Raw genomic sequence first — 354 nt, forward strand, 5'->3', positions numbered from 1 at the left:
TCAAATTTTTATTTTTACGCAAAAACGCATCGATTCAGTGTATTTTTATCAAAATGTGAGGTGAACGAGATTCCTTAACATTTACCAATTTTGCTTTAGTCTACCTCGAACACGTCTTGGCCAAGACCGCCTTATTTCGTATATATACAGGGTGTTTCCAAATTAAATGGCAAAACTTCGGGAGCGTGTAGAGAAGTTAAAAACTAAGAAAAAAAGTCCTATAGACATATGCTCGTTTTTGCTTTGTTTCGCAGGAAATCACGGAAAAAGAAAAAAATATAATTTAATTTATTATTTTAATTATTTTATTTACAAACTTTTTAATGAAGATTTTGTTCGAAATGTGCACCTCTT

Source organism: Trachymyrmex cornetzi, unplaced genomic scaffold, assembly GCF_001594075.2.
Source record: "Trachymyrmex cornetzi isolate Tcor2-1 unplaced genomic scaffold, Tcor1.1 scaffold907, whole genome shotgun sequence".
NCBI classification, from domain to species: domain Eukaryota; kingdom Metazoa; phylum Arthropoda; class Insecta; order Hymenoptera; family Formicidae; genus Trachymyrmex; species Trachymyrmex cornetzi.